At 37.8% G+C, this 10964-nt stretch overlaps 1 pseudogene; it reads right to left on the bottom strand.

Annotated features, from left to right (window-relative positions):
• Positions 1-10212: 10212 nt before the first annotated feature.
• Positions 10213-10359, bottom strand: LOC113378889 (annotated as a pseudogene).
• Between the last annotated feature and the right edge of the window lie 605 nt (positions 10360-10964).

Here is a 10964-nt window from a genome sequence, read left to right as displayed (position 1 = left end):
ATTTTTACGTTTCAAAGGTTTCTGAATTTTTGGGAACACGGATCAACCGATTTGAATAATTTAGAAAGTACTCGATTTGTATTGATAAGGAAACGTGCTAATTAGTTTTTGGCATTGGCAGGTCTAGCCATTTCGATAATACGGGGCAAAAAGAATCAAAAATGTAACTCAGTTTTTGAGAGAACGAAGCGTTTGATTTGAATAATTCAAAAAACATTTAATTTATATTGACTAGCCGAAGAACTCAGATCATATTTTTAGAAACGCTCATTTTTGACGGTCAAAAATATTCATTGGACATATACCTACACATCAAATTATGTGCACAAATGTGTACAAATTTTGGGTCATTTTTTTTTTGGGTTTCGTACCAGGATTTTAAATTCAAAAATTTACGCATACGGTTCAAACAAATGTCCTCGACATTTTCGTATGGAATAACCGATTTGTGTGATTGAAAAATCATTTAGTTCGTACTCGATTGCAAGGCGTTTTTGCAAAAGGCAATTTTGCAGTTCGGGAGGTATAGAGCTCAAATATGCAGTTTTTGAAAGAACGGAGCGTCCGATTAAATTAATTGAAAAAACATTTTGCTTGAGTAGACGGTGTGCAAAAAATGCTTTAACGGATAATTTCGTAATTTTGAAATAAAAATTTCAAACATCTAAAACAAATTCAACATTTTAAAAAAACTTATCAAAAAATTCAAATTTAAAAAAAATGGACAAATTTCTCATAAACATACACATAAGTTGTTTGTAGAATACGCACATCCAATCACATTTTAGGTATTATATAAAAGATAGATAAAGACAAACATTTCAATAATTATAAATGTATACATAACACTGGCAATTTTGTTTGGAGTTGTATGCGCAGGTATATCATCTCTCATACAATACAAAAATACAATAATGACTATTATAAGTATAAAAGGTGTGATACAATTCTGTGACATAAAAAGTGGGAAAGGAATATTTTTTTCCAAAAAAAGATCACATAATATTTATAATAAAACGAAACAAAAGGAAAATCGTTAACGAACCAAGTATCATCCGCTGCTATGGGCCGATCAGTATATAGTTTGGCATGGCGTGTTTGCCATACTAAACTACGTCTTTAGTAAATTTGCCGAGGCTCGCGATGTTTGTATCAGGTTGATCCTCATATTTCTGGTAAAAATTTTTAGTGGGCTTTTTCATATGGTCGAGTATTGTCGGTACGTTAGTCTGCTCATGTATGTATTTTGTAGAGTAGTAATGTCTATTCAGTGGATTCCTTATTTTGTTAAGTACTAGTCGTAGTGTCTTATTTTGTATTGTCTGTAGTTTTCGTAAGTTGGTCTTAGTCGTCGCGTTCCGTGCTAGAGCGACGTATATCACTAACGGTCTTATAAATGTCAAGTAGAGTGCCCGCTTGTTCTTCAAGCTTAGCGGGCAGTTGTGATTCAAGAGAGGTCTCAGTAGATTTAACATCCCATAGGCCAATTTTTGTATTAATATGTTTCGTGAAACTTAGTCTATGGTCCAAGGTCACACCAAGGTATTTGACATCATTGGACCACTCAACTTCATGGCCCATTACTTTCAGTTTTTCCAAGTCGGTCAGTCTAGTCATGGCATTTCGGCTCTTTGTAAATAAAATTGTTTCCGTCTTTTGTGGATTGATCCTGATCTGCCATTTATCAGTATATTCAGTTAGCTTGTTTATGTCTGTCTGTATCTTCGTAGTCAGCGTCAGTGGGTATGTCGTGAATGTAGACGTTAAACAATGACGGTCCCAAAATCGAGCCCGTCAGAACCGTCGAAAGTCCGTTGTCTACTTGTACGGTAAAGTTGCTGTCTGAGAGGTATGAGTCTTATGTTCTTGTAATGTACGGTAAAAAGTTGAGTTGGTTGAGTTCATAAACAAGTCAGTCATTCCAGATAGTGTCAAACGCCTTCTCAAAGTCAAGTAACATCATTCCGGTATGGTTTTGTTTGTTAAAATTGAGAACTGTGTTTTCTATGAGTAGTGTCAGTGTCGTTTCATCATAACTCTATTCGTTATGCGGGCAAGTAAAATGAAGGCGTTCGTCGGTAATTGTTCCAGTATTATGTTTTTCAGTCCGTCGGGTCCTGGTGCTTTTTTGTTCGGTAATTTTTAACTACTGTTTTTATTTCGGAAACTGTGGTGGGGTCTATTCGTAAGTCTTTGTCCCTGTGCAGGTCAGTGAAATTCTGAATTGTCTTGTGTACGTCACGTTTCAGGTCTGCATTTGGCATGTTAGCATTTTGTTTATGTGTGTTTTCAAAATTTTTTGCAATATCTCCACTTTGCCTGCTGGTGTCGTTGCTTAATTGTTGTCAGTTAATTTGAGTGGAGGTGTGGATGTTGGTATCCGCGTCAGTCTTTTTGCGGTTTTCCAAACTTTGTGTAGGTCAGTATTTATGTTATCGAGTCTTTTGGTACTAGTGTAGTCACGTATTTCATTGGAAATAATTATTGTCAGTCTGTTCACATGTTTCTTGAGTAGTCTGTCACCGGTACGTTGCCACAGTTTCTTCGTATGATTTTTGAGTTTTATTTCCAATAAAATGTGTTTTGGCAAGTCGTTGGCTGGTGTTGTTTTTGAGTCTAGTGTCGGAATAGCCTGTTGTACGGCGTCTGTGATTGTGAGTGTAAGATGTGTTATAGCCTCGTCAATGTCGGTGTTGGTATCGATTGGAATTGTGTGTCGTGTATTGTCTGTGATAATGTCTCTGAAATATGACCAGTTAGCTCTGGAGTAATCTAGAAATTTAGGTTTGGGTCTAAAAAACTGTGTTATGGTCGGATTTAAAAGGTGTTCCTTTTATGGGTTCGGATGTTACGTGTAGAATTTTTGTCAAAGCCAAATCGATCGTGCTGTGATGGTGTGTCGTGGCGTATCTAGTCGGCGTGCTAGGATAGTGTAGTTGTGCATGTGTGGTGTTGTGTTTGGTCAGGTATTCGAAAAATCTGTTTCCGTTTGCGTTGTTGAAGTTACAGTTCCAAGATGTGTGTTGTGCGTTATGTTGGTGTTTAGTGACTTTGTCAGTTTGTAAAGCTTACTGAATATTTGTTTTACCTGGGGATTACCTATAGATCTTTTTTAGACTCCAATGAAAGAAAGAAGCCGCATCGCGCCATATGGAAACCGCATTCTGTCGTTTAGATCGTCCATGTTGACCTTACCAAAAGAAACATGTTTAGTAACGGCACGGTTGATTAATTGCCGACCATTAACATGCTGTAATTAAACGTCGGTACTGGTGTCGTATGTATATTTTTTAAATATTTTATATTGCATTTAAATTTATTTTCAAAACTTTGTAAATATTTTTTAGATACTGTTAACAAAGAATTGCTGAATGATAGCACACAATCCGTGTCGAAACCTATATTATAAATAAATATTTGTATTTATTTGTTTTTTTTATTTCGACGATCGGCTAAAAATAATTATTCAATGATTCAAGTGTCTCAACGTCGAACAAAAAAAAATTAATTTATATATATATATATATATATATATATATATATATATATTAGGTCGGGCCAATTCATTATTGAAGTAAAATTAAGGGATATGGGCACCTTTTTTATGAAATATATGTGTTAAAATGAATTTTGACTGCAAAATGAATTGAATTTAAATGAATTTTGACTGCAAAACCATATATCGCAAATATCTCTTTAGCCAGCAAAATTTTCAATAAAATACTGTTTTTAATAAGTAAATATATTAATTTAGGCATGTGAATAATTCAAATTGTGAGTTATATTTTTATTAATAGTTTGTGCGGGTGTTTTTAAATCGGGTTTAGTTTGTTGTTATTTATTTCCATCAGAGTGCGCTAGTATTTTTTTATTATAATAATAGAAATTTCGAAAATAATATATTAATGTGACAAATCCGCATAAATGTTCGTTCAGTTCGTCACTAGGGCGTGATGTATCAATGGCGAATCCATATTTAAATTCAGGCGCAAGTGCCAGTAATTTGAATCATATGCGCTCGCATGATCAAATTACATTTGGACCAGCAGAAGAATTTACAGAAGTGAATCTTCCGACAAGTGTGGAAATTATCAGGTATTATTTTTATTTGGCGGAAAAATCAAAAAAACAAAATGAAATGTATTCATATAAAACATTTACTCCAAATGTGGTAACAAATTTGATTCAGACGTGGGAAAAAATTGATATTCCAATTATGGAGAAACAAAGTATCGCTAGAAAATTGAACCGATTGATTGATAAATATAAAAGTACAAATAAAAGCAAGTCTACCCAAGCATCATTTCAGGAGTTTGTAGAATCCACGAAAGAATTATTTTCGTTGATTTTGAGTTTAAAAGCAGTTCGGAAAATTCACAAAATACTTCTCATATAAAACGTAGACCATATAGTCGAAGACATAAGGCTCCAAGCTATGCCTTAATGTGCGACAGATTTCTGATAGAGTTGGTTCTGGCGTGGTGACAGCCATCCTGCATGACCTGGGCGTAATGCATGATTGGGGCAATCCTGTCATTATGGATAAAAATAAAAGCGTTCGTGAGAGGCAGAAAAATAGGCAAACTCTACACAAACGATATGATTTTTCTGAATTAATAGCATTTTCATTCGACGGCCAAAAAATGATTTTATTACCATGGAAAAAATCGATAAGAAGTTTCACCCACGAATGATTAAAAAAGCGCATTTAGTTATTTTAAAGGAACCGAATTGTCAATTGTTGGGTTACATAAATATGGAAAATAAAGATTCGGAAAGTAAAGTAATCAAATTGAACTAGTTTTTTTCCGATAAAGGAATAGCTCTAGATTCTTTGATAGGCATATGTTGCGATGGTGAACCAGCAAATACAGGCGTAAAAATGGGATTTTACGTCGATTTGAAATTCAGTAAAATAGGCCACTGCATTGGTTTGTGTCTTCTCCACTTTAACGAACTTCCACTTCGCCATTTATTTAACTAGTTGTAGAAATCATTGATCACTGGACCACGAACAAAAACTAGAATATCAAGCAAACAAATTGAAACATGCGAAAATATACCGGTGAGTTATGACATATTTACTATTTTTTAATACCCTATGTTCAAATTCAATATAATTTATTTTTTCTTATGTACTTCAAGCCGGTAATAGACTTTAAAACAATCCCACTTAAAAATTTGGCTGATTTAAGTCCTGCTTAATCGACAACTGACTCAAGTTATTTAATAAAAATAGCTAAAGCAGTTGCTTCTGGAGAAGTATCGACAGACTTAGCTAACATGAAACCAGGGCCAATAGCACACTCCCGTTGGCTCATGAAGGCTAGTAGGTTACTTCGGTTATATGTAACTACTAATAAGCCATCCAAAAATTTGAAAATTCTGGCAAATTACGTAATGAAAGTATATATTCCAATGTACTTTAACATTAATTATTACAACTCTGTGGTGTATGGTAGTATATTATTTTATAAATTTATTAGCTGGACGCAATATTTAGACTCGAATTTAAGACAAATTGTGAACAATGTTGCTAAAGAAAATGCATACTATGCTCACTCGGAAAATATTTTATTAGCAATGTTGTTTGATAATAAAAAGGAAATACGAGATTCAGCTATAAGAAAAATTTTATATTACCGTAATAATGTGAAAGACCTGACGCAGTTGAGAGATTACAAAACACCCGAAATAAATTTCGAATGCACCGACTATAATAATATGATAGATATGGATGAGTATTCAAATATATCCGAACCAGCCTTTTTGCTAAATATTCCTCATGAACATCTAGTACAATATCTACAAATCAATGAGCGTCCATGGAGTGACCCTAAAATTCCGGTCCATATTCAGGGAACTGAGAGACATGTTCAATTACTGACTAATGTATCAAAACGCGTATTCGAGCAAAATCGCGAAGGTGTTATGACAGCGACACTACTATCTCGTGAAAAGCATCCTCGACTGGAAAGCAGGCAAGATTTCAGATATTAATTTATTTTAATTGTATTAGCTAAATGTAAGAAATTTTATTTTAAATAAAAATATAACTTAAAGAAATAAAAATGTTGTATTTAAACCATGTCATGTAAATAAATAATAGAATAAATATATGTCATTCCTAAAAACCCAAAAACAATATTTTTCTACAAAAGTAGTTTGACCTGTTTCGATGCAATATTCTAGGTTAAGCTTACTCGCTAATGTCCCCTAATAGTTTACTTGATGTAGTTTGAGGTACCCCTAAGTTACTGATTTCAAAAAACCGGAATATGTTTTTAATCTGTTTTGAGGCAAGATTCTAGGTTTGGCTTATTCGCTAATGTCCCCTAAAAGTTTACTTGATGTAGTTTGAGGTTACTGATTTCAATAAGCCGGAATATGTTTTTAACCTGTTTTAAGGCAAGATTCTAGGTTAGGCTTACTCGTGTAATGTCCCCTAAAAGTTTACTTGATGTAGTTTGAGGTACCCGTAAGTTACTGATTTCAAAAATCCGGAAAATGTTTTTAACCTGTTTTGAGGCAAGATTCTAGGTTAGGCTTACTCGCTCTTGTTCCCTAAAAGTTTACTTAATGTAGTTTGAGGAACCCGTAAGTTACTGATTTCAAATAGCCGGAAAATGTTTTTAACCTGTTTCGATGCATGATTCTAGGTTAGGCTTACTCGCTAATGTCCCCTAAAAGTTTACTTGATGTAGTTTGAAATTATATATAAATACTGAATATTTTGTTAAAAAAGAAATAAATATACTGAATATTTTATTATAAAAAAATCGAAATATTTATAGGTTGGTAGTTACTAATTATTTAGAGTATATTACAAAAATTAAATAAAAATAGCAACTTGCACGTATTTTGCACATTGACAACTTACACGTATTCTGCAAATTGACAACTTGCACGCATTCTGCAAATTGACAACTTGCACGTATTTTACACATTGACAACTTGCACGCATTTTGCATTATAGATAACTTATACGTACTTTGCTTATTAGCAACTTGTACGCATTTCCAAGAAATTTAGCAAAAAACATACTCTCTATTTAGAATTAAATGAATTTTATCATATATTTATAATAAAAAATATAAAAAGTTTCTCGTAAAAACGTATATTTCGTAAACTCTCAAAATTTTTATAACCATTTTCTTAGCATTATGGTTATTGAAAGAAATAATGAATATTTCTAGTATTGGAATTTGTCGATAAGTTTTGATTTACGTGCTGACTTACGCACGTTGTACAAAATAGCCTAGTAGATACCGAAGAAGGGTCACATATACAGCATGTACAAGTTTTCGACTGTCAAGCCTACTGATTGTGGCATGCTGCAATGCGACGGCTTAAGGCTTATGCTCTAATAGCGTGGGGTGATATCAAGCCAAAATGACGAATCCCCAAGCCAAGGGCTGAGTCTCAACGTATCGCAGCGTGGTAACTGCTCTGCCGAGTACAACACCCCGCCAGGTACCTAGGTCGTTTACAAACGATTCTGAGTCTCTACATCAAACTAGTGACCCATGATCTATCGCTTTAGGCAAGACAGATATAACGGATGGATACCGTCACTGTCCAGCGCCTCATTCGGCTAAAAATAACTCGTGCGATAAACGGCGTGCGTCGAATACCTAATAAATCACATTGTATTGAGCCTTCCGACTCACGAGACTCCTAAAGATATCGTTGCTTACTTTGTCTAGAAAGGATACGGCCTTAGAGGCGTTCAGGCATAATCCCACGGATGATAGCTTCGCACCACCGGCCGCTCGACCGAGTGCGTGAACCAAATGTCCGAACCTGCGGTTCCTCTCGTACTGAGCAGGATTACTATCGCAACGACGATTCATCAGTAGGGTAAAACTAACCTGTCTCACGACGGTCTCTATTTGTGGGTGAACAATCCAACGCTTGGCGAATTCTGCTTCGCAATGATAGGAAGAGCCAACATCAAATGTTCAAAAAGCAACGTCGCTATGGACGCTTGGCTGCCACAAGCCAGTTGTCCCTGTGGTAACTTTTCTGACACCCCTTGCTGAAAACTCTTTAATCCAAAAGGATCGATAGCTTTCGCAGTCCCTGTGCACACTGAACAACGGGATCAAGCCAGCATTTGCCCTTTTGCTCTACGCGAGGTTTCTGTCTTCGCTGAGCTGGCCTTAGGACACCTGCGTTATTATTTGACAGATGTACCGCCCCAGTCAAACTCCCCGTTTAGCAGTTTTCTCGAATCGGATCACGCTAGAGTATTGTTGGCGATCGGCGCAATGCCTCACACCACTCTTATGCGCTTGGCTCTAGAAAACCGTGACAGTCGGAACGCAAGTTTTCGACGCACGCTTTCCGCCCAATCGAGTAAGTAAAGAAACGATGAAAGAAGTGGTATTTCACCGACGATATTACTATCTCCTACTTATATTATACCTTTCATATCTCCTTACAATGCCAGACTAGAGTCAAGCTGAATAGGGTCTTCTTTCCCCGCTAATTTTTCCAAGCCCGTTCCCTTGGCAGTGGTTTCGCTAGAAAGTAGATAGGAACAGTGGGAATCTTATTAATCCATTCATGCGCGTCACTAGTTAGACGACGAGGCATTTGGCTAAATCTGTCCCAGTGTCGGGCCCGCTTCCCAACCAACGCCCCGATCCTCAGAGCCAATCCTTAGCCCGAAGATACAGATCCAATTTGCCGACTTCCCTTACCTACATTAATCTATCGACTAGAGGCTCTTCCCCTTGGAGACCTGCTGCGGATATGGGTACGAACCGTCGCGACACGTACCGTAGCCCTCTCCTAGATTTTCAAGGTCCGAAGGAAAGATACGGACACTGCCGCAACAGCGGTGCTCTTTGCGTTCCAAACCCTATCTCCATTCCTGCGAACTCAAACGCTCATACAGAAAAGAAAACTCTCCCCTTATTTTCCGACGGAGTCTCCAGATCATTTTGGGTTATCCCGACGAACTCTCTTGCGGTAAACGGTTACGCTGCTGCGTTCCGGAATAGGAACCGGATTCCCTTTCGATCGATGGGTGTGAAATTTTATTCAAAATAAAATACACCAACATCAACATAGAATTTCCCCTGGGGCTTAGGATCGATTGACTCGTGTGCAACGGCTTTTCACACGAAACCCTTCTCCACGTCAGTCCTCCAGGGCTTCGCTGGAGTATTTGCTACTACCACCAAGATCTGCACCGATGGCGACTCCAAGCAGGCTTACGCCCAAACCCTTCTGCGCACACTACCGCGACCCTCCTACTCACCAGGGCGTCAAAACAAACTAATATGAACGCTTCTCATGCCCTGGCGGCCGAGTATAGGCACGACGCTTCAGCGCCATCCATTCTCAGGGCTAGTTGCTTCGGCAGGTGAGTCGTTTCAGCGCCATAGCCACCGTCCTGCTGTCTTAAGCAACCAACGTCTTTCATGGTATCCAATTAGCGTTGTTTAGGCGCTTTAACTCGGCGTTTGGTTTATCCCACAGCGCCAGTTCTGCTTACCAAAAGTAGCCCACTAGGCACTCTGATCCAAATCTCTGGCTTCACTATTCAAGCAAGCCAGAGATCTTACCCATTTAAAGTTTGAGAATAGGTTTACGTCGTTTCGGCCCCAAGGCCTCTGATCATTCGTTCGCTGTGCGAAGGGCACCCTCTATGGGAAAATGGCCCCATTCAAGATGGACTTGAACTCGCCGCAACGCACCGAGATAATCGGATCCTCCCTAACAGTACATTTCCCAGCGTCCGTCTTCGGCCGCGGGATTTAGTGCTGGGCTCTTCCCTGTTCGCTCGCTGCTACTAAGGGAATCCTAGTTAGTTTCTTTTCCACCGCTTAGTAATATGCTTAAATTCAGCGGGTAATTACATCAGCTCTGAAGTCGTATTATGATTATGATGTGCTCGCAAACGTTAGTAAGCAAGCGCACACAAAATCGCCGAGGAACCTTTGAATCATCCAAATTTGCCGGAACGAAACCGCATTACGAAGAGTTCTGGTTTCCGGTTATCGGGAGGGTCGCAAGAATATAAAATCTCTAGGACAAACAACCCGCCGTAATCTCACAGAACATCAACGAACGGTAATGTCCAATGTTGCAATGTGGACTTGCTCACACGTTGAGTGAATTATTTAAGAGCACGCTTATACGCAAAACTCCATCATTCGCCGGCAAGCCGTTTAAAGCAAGCGGCAGTCTGGTAATGTTATACGACTCTCAGCCAGAGGTGGTCCGGGAACAGTATCCGAGGACCGCAATGTGCGTTCGAAATGTCAATATTCATGTATCCTGCAGTTCACGCGCAATTAGCTGCGTTCTTTATTGACCCACGAGCCAAGTGATCTACCGTTCAGGGTAATTTTAAATATATTTATACATGTTTTGATCGTGATTCCGTCGAAATCGTTTAAGATAACTCGGGCGATTCTAAAACTAGTATGTTTATTATGGTTACAATTAGTACACCGTAAAGCTTTCGGTTTTCGGTCCGATATACGAGTTCTCGTTTCAAAATTGAAATATGAATATTTCATAGTGTGTGGGATTAAAAAATCTGCTTTCGCTGATCTTTCATTTTCTTAAAACAACGCAATGAAGCAAATGTTCAAATTCGCACAATTTGAGTTAAATGTGCACAGTATATAAAATAATAACGCAAGCGTTTACTACAATCGATTTTGAAACACTAGACGCTTATCTAGCGCCCAAAGAATTGATTGAGCTATGCGTTTAAAGTATAATATTCAAAAAGAACGCCGTTTTCACAACGAACTTTGTCATTTGCTCAGGCATCTGACGATATACATGGCAGTGATCTCACACAATGCATAAGCGCGCTAAGCGGTTGTAAACCGCATCACGCTGCTTTTGCACACTGAGCAATATTCTTCGACTAGCTCCGATCAAACGTTAATGAAACGAATGATCATTGCCAGAGGCTTTTACCCACAGTATATTATACT

This window comes from Ctenocephalides felis, unplaced genomic scaffold (genome assembly GCF_003426905.1).
Source record: "Ctenocephalides felis isolate EL2017-DRISC unplaced genomic scaffold, ASM342690v1 CF-g0.4_SCAFFOLD_01886, whole genome shotgun sequence".
NCBI lineage: Eukaryota > Metazoa > Arthropoda > Insecta > Siphonaptera > Pulicidae > Ctenocephalides > Ctenocephalides felis.
Note: the sequence above shows the minus strand (reverse complement) of the source record. Positions and strands in the feature narration are given on the sequence as shown.